Below are 10,296 nucleotides of genomic sequence, written 5' to 3'. Positions count from 1 at the left end.
TTCCGACAAGGCATAGCTTCAACCCACTTAGAAACATAGTCCACCATCACCAATATATGCTCAAATCCATGTGAGTTCACGAATGGTCCCATGAAATCGATTCCCCAGACATCAAATAGATCTATTTGCAAATTGTAGTTTAATGGCATGGCATTCCTTTGCGAGATATTCCCCGTCCTTTGGCATTCCGGACAAGTCGAAACAAATCTTTTCGCATCTTCATGCATCTCGGGCCAATAGAATCCACTCGTATCTTTGCATAATATGCTCCCTCTGCACTTATCTTTGCATAATATGCTCCTTCTGCACTTCCAATACAATCAGGAATACTTTTTATAATTGAACCAGTGAGGTCCAACACTCGTATCTTTGGGAGTGTTTTGAAAATTGTATTTTCAACTTCTAATGCCTTACACTTATTTGTCAAAGTCCTTACTCTGATAATATGCTCCTTCTGCACACTAGGGGTAATTGATAACTCCTTACCCTTGACAATTGCAATACGTCGTAGTTTGGTTAAAGATTTAGTCTCCAAGGATTGTGGATCTCCACAAAAAAAATTCTTCACCTGATAAATGTTGAACCAGTTTTCTTAAAAGATCATGCATTTTGCATTTAGAATAATCAGCGAAAGTTTCATGTGGTTGAAGAAGATTTCTATATATCAATTCATAGTAATATTCTTTAGCTGTATCCTCCAGAAGTTGTGTGCCTTGCTCTTGCACAAAACCTTCAGCAATCCAATACCTAACAAGGTCATCACGAAACATGGTAAAATCTTCAGGATATAAGGCACAGTACAAAAACATTGTTTCAAATGCCGCGGTAGCTCATCATAACTCAGATACAAAGCACCACTCAGCTCAGTAGGAAGCATGCTAATAGATCAAGCACTTTTGTTCATAACCTTTCTCCACTCATTCTCATTTATCTCTTTAGTTGCTAGAACACTAGCAATAACCTTGATTGCAAGAGGAAGGCCACCACACAAACGAACAATCTCCAACCCAATAGTCTTCAGGTTTTGGACTTCAATATATTTTACAATGTTCATACTCTTCCACAGCAGCTCCCATCCTACTTCTGGGGACATCAAAGCAACTCGATGAATATATTCCACCCCACTCGTGCAACTGTATCATTTCGAGTGGTGACCAAAACTATTCCTTTTGCTGCAGGGTCAAGTGGAGTTCCTATGAGATCGGTCCATACGCCATGCTGCCAAATGTCATCTAACACAAGGAAATAACTTTTATTTTGAATGGCTATAGCAAGCTTTGTGCTGAGTTCTCCCACAGTTTGGCCATGCTGATATTGTACCTCAAACTTTCGAAGAACTTCTTTCAAAAGATCAATTGTAGAGTACTCTTGAGAAACACAAATCCATGCTTGTTTGCTGAAGCTTCCTTTTATTCTGGTGTCATTATATATTTTTTGGGCTAGAGTCGTTTTTCCAACACCTCCTGTTCCAACAATACCAAGCTTGTAGATTGTTTTATCCTTATTTCGAAGTACCAAGTCCATAATTTTTCTGCTAGCATGTAAAATTTCCTTTCCAACAATGTTTGGCTCCACAAGTTGCCATGTTGTCATTTGTTGTACCATTGGATTTTCTAATTTAGGTTGCATGTTCTGAAGCTTTAAGAATCTTTCACCAAGCTTTGAAATCTTCTCAAGTTCAGTGTTGAAGTCCTGATCTGAACTGCAATCTTGTGGCGTATTCGAATATTAGGAAAGCAGGAACAAAACAAAGAACCTTTAAATGAAGTAGAGCTACTTGAGGATGAAGGGCGATCAGGTAGCAGTTTGTTGCCTTCTAATATAGCCAAGTCAATAATGTCATCAGCTTCATACATAGCATCTTTTAGTTAAGAAAGCCAATTATTAACTGCTGCCTCCTCTATTCTCCTTTGCTCTGCATCATTAAGAAAACATTGTATTTGGTTCATGGTTCGCTTTAGTTCTATGAGCTCTTCTTTTACTCCAAGAATCTGAATAGCCTCCTCTGAAATCATATCTTGCAATTTCTTTGCACAAGAACCAACTAGAGAATCTAGTATGGTTGCCATCTGATAATCTTGAGGGAGGGGGGGGGGGGGGGGGGAGAGATGCACAAAGTACCCAAGCAGATTATATGGGAGAATGCAAAACTCGCATGGCTGTAGGCTGCAAATGGATTATTTAAAATTAGACAAGTTTCACTAAATAGTTATCTTGTAATAGAGGTTCGCAGATAAACATACTTGTTTATAATCTAAATTTGATATGAATAACTGTAATTAATGAATTTACACAAGCTAGCTAGGAGGACATGCTATCATATTTTACTGTGGAAATATCATGGGGCCAAGTAAACAAGGACGCAATATGTGAACCACAGCTAGAAGTCTGACCTTACAATCTTATTCTCCCTCAAGGAAAAGTGACTGATAACAAGGATGAATAGTAATCATCTTGCAGAGACAGTTTGTTCAGTTAATCAGTCCATCAGTACATCAATGTCTTGATGGAGTGAGACCAAGGAGATTAGAAGCAAGTGCTTGGAGAAACCAACCTACAGAATAGATGAGGACTATTAGCTGAGAAGTGGCGTTAGACCTTAAATGACAGCCTATTTGATACAGTGCGCACAACTAGAATGGCATAGTAGACAAGAAACATTACCACTGACTCAGATCTTCTAGAGCTGAAAACAGTACCTGAATACCGAATATGGATCCACTGTTATTTGGCAGATAAGAGTGTTGTACACGGAGATTAGTTTGTGTCAATGAATTTTGTTTTTCCTTTTTGCTCCCAACCGGATGTAATCAATAAGAAATTGTGCTTTGTCTAGCATGAAACTTCTGCTATCTCTGCACGATCAACACGTTCAAATCAGCCAATGAGGTGAGGCATGTGCAATGAGAAGAGAAAAGTGGAAACCGGAACTCTATCTTGTCTTAAGTACCAGGGCCAAGGAGCTTTGCACATCAATCAACGTACCATGAGCTTAGCAGAGTAGAGCTGAAGGATGAGGACAATGTCCGATCCAGACGGATGCCAGTACGTGTGTCCCCCTTTTTTTTTAACTTTTCTTATTTTTCTCTCAGCTGTCCAACAGAAATGAGAAGAAACGGGTGCACAATCAACACATGTAAATCAAGCATGGTTTAAGAAAAGAGAGAGGGGAAACTAAACATCCGAACCCTTTGTCAACCAGGCAATGAATTTTTTCGCTTACCAAACTGAAAGGATGCAGAAACAGAGGAGCCGGTTGAAAGCCCAAAGTGCACTTCCTACTGAACCACCCACTCCAATTCCTCCTCTTATTAACATCACTTCAGCAGCGAGGAAATGGATCACGGTCACAGCAGGCATATGTACCATGAAGTCATGAACGCTGCTCGTTGCCGTCGTTGATTGGGTGAGGCTGGTGCAACTTGATTCCATGGTCAAGGTCTCCGTCTAGCGCTGGGAGCGGGGCCATGTGGCCCCCACTCAATTATTGGTCTTGCGTAGAGGCGCGATGACCTGCTCCCAGTCTCAAGGGGAGTTTTATAGAGAATTTCATGATATTAAATACCATCACTTTTGCTGACATGACAAGGAGAGATAATGCTAGAGTTTTATGAGATGTGAGAAGAGTTTCATCACCATAAAACTTATCTGACACAGTTATCTAGTTCTCAGTCTAGATAATTGTGTTCACGAAACTTCCACTGAGATTGGCCTTAGGGTACAGGACTATAGGGCATCCCAACCAGCACCAGTGGTGGCTCTACTAATCGTATTAAAGCCGTGTTTAGATCTTTAGGGTGTGTTTAGATGTCCCAAAACCTCCCTAAAATCCAAACTTTCCATCACATCTCCATCACATCGAAACATTAAATATAGTAAATGACACATGCATGGAGTACTAAATGTAGGTAAATAAAAAAACTAATTGTATAGTTTTGATGTACGTTGCGAGACGAATTTTTTGAGCCTAGTTAGGTCATGGTAGGACAATATTTACCACAAACAAACGAAAAGTACTACAGTGTGCTACAGTGTCCGATGTGACTTTTTCTCCCACTTTTCCAGGGATCTAAACACAGCCTTACTCGTGAAAATTTTGAAAGAAAATCTTCATTTTGGAGTACTAAATGAAGTCTATTTACAAATTTTTTTGCAGAGATGGGCTATAAATCGCGAGATGAATCTAACTAGCCAATTAATCCATGATTAATTTATAATTAGTGGATGGTTATTATAGCATCACTGTTGCAAATTACGGATTAAGTAGACTCATTAGATTCGTCTCGCAGTTTACAACCCATATATATAAAAAGTTTGGTAAATAGACTTCACTTGGTACTCTATGCATGTGTCCAAACATTCGATGTGATATTTTTTAAGATAAAATTTTTGAAACTAAACACGGCCTAAAGCAAGTTCCACAATTGAGAAACGATAGGCCGGACCACAAGCAGCTGGTCTTAGAAGCAGCCAAGTCAACGAATTCGAATTAAAGGCAATAAAAGTTTGGCCGCCTATGACAGCACCAGCTAACAACTCTACCGATTGAATCAAGACTTGGCTGAGAATTGGCAGCGCATCTTAATCAAGGTGAACAAGTTGGATTGGCAGCTGGCACGGCAGTAAAACATTGGACGAGGTAAAATGAGCATGGTGTTGACAACGTTGAAATTCATGTTCAGCAAACAATCTAAAGACCAATCCATCTTGCGCACCGCCGAAGCCCCGGTGTCTTTGCCATCCACGGTTGTGGCGTTGACAGCTCGACCGGAACAATGGGATGTCGAGGCGTGCGGCAGGCATGGTCTGTAGAACACTTTGTTGGAAAAGGCTCTGGTTGTAGCAAAGACTAAAGGGCGTGGAAGTTTAAAAATAAATAAATTGGCAACCACTGCCAATCTTGCAGTCTACAAGACACGCAGCGCATGATTCTTTTGAACTAACACAAGGAGAACCCTTTAGTATGGATTGATATTACCAAACTGGACTAAAGATTTCGAATTTTAGTTCGGTTGGACCTACTAACTGGAACTAAAGATAGACCCTTAGTCCTGATTTGTGGTAGCAACCAGGACTAAAGAGCCCCCACCTCCTAGCCATTGGATCCAGGAATAAAGCTCTTACAGCAGCTCCGGTCCTTGTTCGAACTCGCAAAGGCAGCCCTGCCGAACCAAACCACGGTTCGGTCTCTCCAACGTCAATATCGAATAGTGGGGGCACACCAGGAAAAGAAAAATTGTGATCCTCATCCGTCCTCCCCTTCGTGCGAGCAGGCGGAATTGTACAATGCTTATTTTTGTTTTGAATGGGAGGGGGAGGTAACGGCTATGTGCATGCCCCATTATTTTATTGGTTTTGGTTCGGTGCATCTGCAGAGTTGGCTTCCACCTCCTGATAGCAAACGTGCGAACCGTCCAATGCGTATGGTCCGCATGCAGCGCCCCCAGTTTGCTTTCCTACAACGCTGGAGCTGCTCTTATTAGTCTTGAGGCCAGCAACAGTAGGGACTAATGTCAAAGATCAAAGACTATTTTTGTACTGTGCTTGCAGAAAATATACATTTAGACTATATATACTAGGTGGTGGCAACAGCTCATCTGTGCAACCATGTGCTTTCATTTTGGTTTTAGGTATATTAACAGCCTCGATATCAAGGTGCAACTAGGAGTGCCAATGGGTGACCCTTCCATTTTGAAAAACTAGTATAATATTTTGAACTAAAGAGGGTTGGAGGTGCCCCTAAAGGCACGGGCGGAGTCAAGTGGCGGCCAACCTGGGCAATGGCCCCCCCTTGGTCTGCGCCAATTTATGAGAATCTAGTACTATTCACAGTTGCTATTCGATGAACACTGCAGCAAATAGTGGTTCAAAGTAGAGCAAATAGTAGTCCAAAGTAGAGAGGCAGTTAGACTACATGGCCTACAGGCACACAACACTCAGAAACATAGTCAGCAGCAGACTATTTAATCCTTGGCGCTTACATAGAAGGTTATCTATGTTCGTCCCCCCCCCCACAGGTAGGATATCTGGCTCCGCCACTGGCTAAGGCTGACCTCACCAGCTTCCCCCAAGGTGTCGCCGCGTCAGCCCGCGTCCGCACACGTGGCCGCGTCCGCACACGTGGCCCCGCCGCATCCGCCCGCGTCCGCCCGCCCGGCCGCCACATCACGGCTCTCGACGCTTCTGCAGGATGCTGGTGAGGTCAGCCTAAAGGTCACTCATTAACACCCGTAGGTGCAACCATGCTTCCAATGACAGGCCGCTCCGATGATTAAATAATCTCATTGATTGGCCACAGTCAATTGACCTGGCTGCAAGTGGGCTTAGTCCATAATGCTAAAAATTTATTATACTAGGCGTTGTCACTATTCTGATTTGTCAGTTGATAACGCATCTGATTGGATGAACACACAAGTTAATTTAGTTTATTTCTCCTTGTGTCGTCGCATGAAGCCGGTTCAAAACGATGCAGAGGAAATGAAGGAAATAAAACTTTAAACTAGTCAACTCTATCTGTGGGCTTTTGCTTGCAGCGCTTAGGCCTACTAGCGCAATAACATCTCCGGTGTTACCGTACCGCCCATTAACATGTTACTATGTTACCAACTTTAATTATACTTAAAGTTGTGTATCTAAAATTTCAACAAAAATATGAATAGATAGAGCACATAAGCATCTACCATCATGTAAAGTTTGAGGTTGAACAAAAAATTTTGCAAGAAGAAATAAAAAAGAAAATCTTGCACTTAAATAATTGCGGGTTCAACTGTTCATATCTGACTCATAACCCGCTACTATTCATAGTCTCATTTCTTTTTTTTGTTTCTCATTGCACAAATTTCAGTTGCATCTCAAATTTTTGCATGATGGTAGATGCTTGCGTGCTCTATCCATTCATATTTTTTTATTAAAATTTTATGTGTACAAATTTAAGCGTAATTAAAATTGATAACATGATAACACCTAACCCGCTGGTAACACCGGAGATGTTTTCCTAGCGCTTTATTGACAAACTGCGTTGAAAGTGGAATCTGAGTCTCATTCATGCCGAACCACCAGCTCTTCCCACCTCCCTGTCATGACTTCTCAAACAAACCACATCCCACTGGGAGAAAATAAACTAAGTAACTTGCGTGTTCATCCATTCATACTAATTAAACTTGCTTGCATATGAAAGTACAAGGTACTACGTACTACTGTAGAGACATACTAAACAAATAACAATTTAGAACTCTATCTCATGCGTTCCAGTATCAATTTAGAATTTTTAAACATATGCCCAGCGCTGCTCTGGTGGTTAAAATGTTGAGAAAATTCCCTGTATGACACCAAAAGATAGCTCAATTCTATCCATGACCTTGAAAAAAATTTCTCTACCTCGTATGATCCTGAATTTCCAATGACATGGCCGTCAGTTTGGTGGCCAAATGCCATGAAGTTGACTGTGAAAAGACCAATTTGCCCCTAGAATTAGAATGAAGGAAACATACAAGAATGAAGACCACTATCCAAAGCTAGTTTTCTTCTCATTTTTTTTGTTTTAGCCACAACTCGGGAGCAAACTTTTGTAAACAATTATTTTTGTAAGGGATTAGTCCAAATTATGCATAATTTACACACATATCATAGAAATTAATATTTGTTGAAGGGCAGCCAGCCTCGGCACCCCTGACCGCTGCGCGACTTGGCCTCGGTGTGACACCCCTGGAGCAATTTCGGGATGTGTGAGCGATCGGAAAATACTTTCCGGGTGCGCACAAGTGAGGATGTAGAAAAGACTTATGTTGGTATGTAAGAGTAGTTCATGTCCTAGTTAAGCTACCAGATGTAAGCGGACCCGACCTTGCTCGGGGAGGCGAAATGTTACAGAATGGTATTAGAGAGCAAAGGGTACTTTCGTCCCTTCGTCTTTTTTCTGACATGGTTTCTGGAGGAACTCACAGAAACGATACATGAAATGGACGGCGGTGTCATTCGAGGATTCGAAACTAAAATTCAATAGAGGGAATTGAGCTATCTTCCAGTGTCACACATGGAATTTTCTCTAAAATGTTTGATTGCACCAAAGTCCATGATTAATGAGGATCAGATGAACATTATGATCTGATGATTCACCACATGATAATGGCATTATGCAGATGTACACGCAAGCAAGTTTAGTATATTTCCTTCCCCAAACTTCGTCAGACGAGAAGCCAGTTCAAATTGCCCGAAATAAACAATCAAACAAACATAGCTGACTTCTGCATTCTACCTTCCCCGGTTCCCTGCTTCAAGTTGCAAATTTTGAACTCTCTGTGTGAACTTGACAACAACAGCAAACAACTCTGTCAGACTTGTCATTGGATTAGTGAAACCACGGCGATTTCAGACATGGGTTTTGTATGGGGGATTTCTGAGGCGTGCGACGAGCCCCCGTTTCGACGACCAGAAGCCAGATGGGCCTGTTGCCACCGCTATTGTACGTGGAGATGAGCTTCGGCCTGCGAAAGCTTTATGGGTGATATTTTTGTGGGCCTTCCTGGGTAAAATTCTGTTCAAAGTGGGTTTGAATCCAGACAAGTTTCGAATTGGGCCTACCGTGATGAACAAACCAAGAAGCTACTAGTCATTAGTCAATCAGATCCTAAGAGAAGTTTCCGCTGCCACTTGTGCAATTGTGCTTGTGCTCTTCACAAGCCAGGATCGATTGTGTCGCTTAACACAAGTTATTGATTTCTCCATTTCTTTCACTTGGTGGTTTCAACCGTTGGTTGCAGAAAGCACTCTAATGTTGGAATATATTCACAACTTTAAAACAAGTCTTGCAGCATTTTACTACTACATACACGCTGTGCAGGCGAAATGCATGTTCCTAGACGCATTTTACTACCTGGTGTACTGCTTGGGATTGGAACTGAATTTAGTATATCAAAAGTTAACCTAGAAAAATATGAATGGTCACCTCTCGCCTGCAGCAATCAGCACACTAGATGGCAGATGCACAGATAATTGTTTATGTAGACTGTAGACTGTAGTTCTAAACAAAGCATATAAAAACATTAGAAGAGTTAAAATAATTTCACGATAAGAGCAAGTATTATGGCTGGCTGGAAGTCAGCTAAATCATTGCTGGCGGAGAGAGAAAAGGAGAGAGAGTGCGCAGCGAGTGTCTGGCGAGACGGCGGCTTGAAGCGGGAGAATACGCGTGCGCTGCGCTCCCATTCACTGCTCTACTGCTGCGCTCCCTTCCTATTCGCTGTTTGCGCTGCTGCAAAGCTACTGCTGCATTAATTAAAAGCCACGCTGGAGTTTATCCGCCGACCAGCGTGCTGTATCATTGCCCCTGCTCTAAGTAGATCATTGCTTACCCCTAGAGATTTTTTGAGTGAGCTCAAAACAAATGCACGTTCAGGCTTAAATGAACCATTTAAGTATGATATCAACTAGCAAGGTGGCCCGTGCAAATAGCGCGGGTATCTAGAATTTTCGTACTAATATTTATATTTATTTTAAAATTTTAAAATTAATTAATTCAAATGATTTTTTTTTGTTTCTTGATCAAGTAAATTCTGAGACCATCAAAGTGATAATACCAACGTAAATCAATGCCAAGGTAATGTCACAGGTTAATAAAACCACTAAATCATCATAAAACTTAGTGTTATTTCTTTTACTTTTCAACTAACTTTGTAATTCCTAAACACTCTTAACATTTAAAACATGTTTATATTTATTTGTTGTACTCTTCTGCATGCTCTATTTTGTATAGCCTAAATTTGTACGACCAATGGATCTATTTGTAGTTCATATATTTCTAATTTCAAGATCTAATGAACTTAAATATTTTCTTATAGATCAATTGATTTATTCATATTGATTGAAGTGTTTATGAGTATTTGGTAAAAAGATATAGATATTGTAGGATCTTAAATTTTTATCATCACTAAACCACCATCGTTTTGTAACCAATGCCTTACCCGATGCCCATCTGAATATCAAGCGAGCTTGCGAAGCTTCCTCTAATCTTATCGTCTCCCATCCCGTTCTCCTATAGCTCATAGAGATCCCATCGCTCCCAACTTGACGATGAGAAGGAGGTGGGCCAGCCTCCTTTCTCTTGGTGTATACTATCTGTACTTTGTTATGCTCGAATGGGCGCTTGCCCCCCTCCCCCCAGTTGTGGCTATTGCTGGTGCCGCTAGTGCCCTCGTCGTTGTGGCTTGCTACGATGGCTGTAGGGTGAGCTTGAATAAAGGTTTCTTCCCTCCCTCTTCTTCATCTCGCTCTGCCTGACCGAATCTCATCCCTCTTCCT

At 41.3% G+C, this 10,296-nt stretch overlaps 1 pseudogene; it reads right to left on the bottom strand.

Annotated features, from left to right (window-relative positions):
• Nucleotides 1-309: 309 nt before the first annotated feature.
• Nucleotides 310-3,381, bottom strand: LOC120645241 (annotated as a pseudogene).
• Nucleotides 3,382-10,296: the final 6,915 nt, after the last annotated feature.

Source organism: Panicum virgatum, chromosome 8K, assembly GCF_016808335.1.
Source record: "Panicum virgatum strain AP13 chromosome 8K, P.virgatum_v5, whole genome shotgun sequence".
NCBI classification, from domain to species: Eukaryota; Viridiplantae; Streptophyta; class Magnoliopsida; order Poales; family Poaceae; genus Panicum; species Panicum virgatum.
Note: the sequence above shows the minus strand (reverse complement) of the source record. Positions and strands in the feature narration are given on the sequence as shown.